Raw genomic sequence first — 1,114 nt, 5'->3', positions numbered from 1 at the left:
AAACTAGTCAATTCTCCCTTCAATGAACCCCTATATATATATAGGCCTAATCAAATGAGAACTGATTAATTTGTGATAACTGTGAGGTCCAATCTTATTTTTTTAATTTGAAAAATCACCAATGGAATATATTTTATTTTTAATTAAAACAAATTTAATCAGTAATTTTTTTTAAAAAATTAAAAAATCTCTAACAGATTATTTTTTATTGTTAATTAAAATAAATTTCATCAATAATTTTTTTAAAATATAAGTACTATTTTGGTATATTTGTTTTATTTTATAGTTGTAAGTATTTTTTTGTTCAAAAAATATTTATGAACTTAATCATTCAAAATATGGAACTTCATTGATTTTTGTTGATTATTTTACCACATTAACTAATTGTACATAAGAATATATCTAACAAGTTTTACAAGGTCCAATAAGTTATTTAACAGGTTTTGAAATATTCAAAAACTTGTTTATTTCAAAAAATTATCTAACAACTTAATAATTCCAAACACTAAAATTCGTTACGTTTTTAGACTTTTCCCTAAAATAATATAATAAAATGTTCCACATTTTCCACAAAACTCCACTAATCTCGTATTCTATAACCATCATCACATAAAATGTCATTAATGACTATGAGTGGTGGAAGAAGATTTTTGACTTTCAACCGTCAAAAAGTTAAATTCACATTGCATTTTCATCATATAATTTTTTAAATGGAAAAATCTAAAAAAACTCAATGGATTTTAGTATTTGTAATGATTAAATTATTGAACAATTTTTTGGAACAAATAAGTCTTTGAACATTCCAAAACCTGTTAAATAAATTTTTGGACTTTTTAAAACATGTTAGATACATTCTTATAACCTATATAACTGATTAATGTGATAAAATAAGAGAAAAAACCTGGAAAAAAAACCAATGAACTTTCATATTTTCAGCAATTAAGTCTTTAAATATTTTTTGAAACAAAAAAGTAATTACATATATAAAATGAAACACATATACCAAAAAAAGTACCTACATTTAAAAAAGATTATTGATGAAATATATTATGATTAAAAATATAAAATATTTTGTTAATGGTTTTCCAAATTAAAAAAAATAAAAAAAGAATTT

The sequence above is a fragment of the Cynara cardunculus genome (assembly GCF_001531365.2).
Source record: "Cynara cardunculus var. scolymus isolate 2C chromosome LG 16, CcrdV1, whole genome shotgun sequence".
Taxonomy (NCBI): domain Eukaryota; kingdom Viridiplantae; phylum Streptophyta; class Magnoliopsida; order Asterales; family Asteraceae; genus Cynara; species Cynara cardunculus.
The sequence above is the reverse complement of the archived record's forward strand: the minus strand, read 5'-3'. Positions refer to the sequence as shown.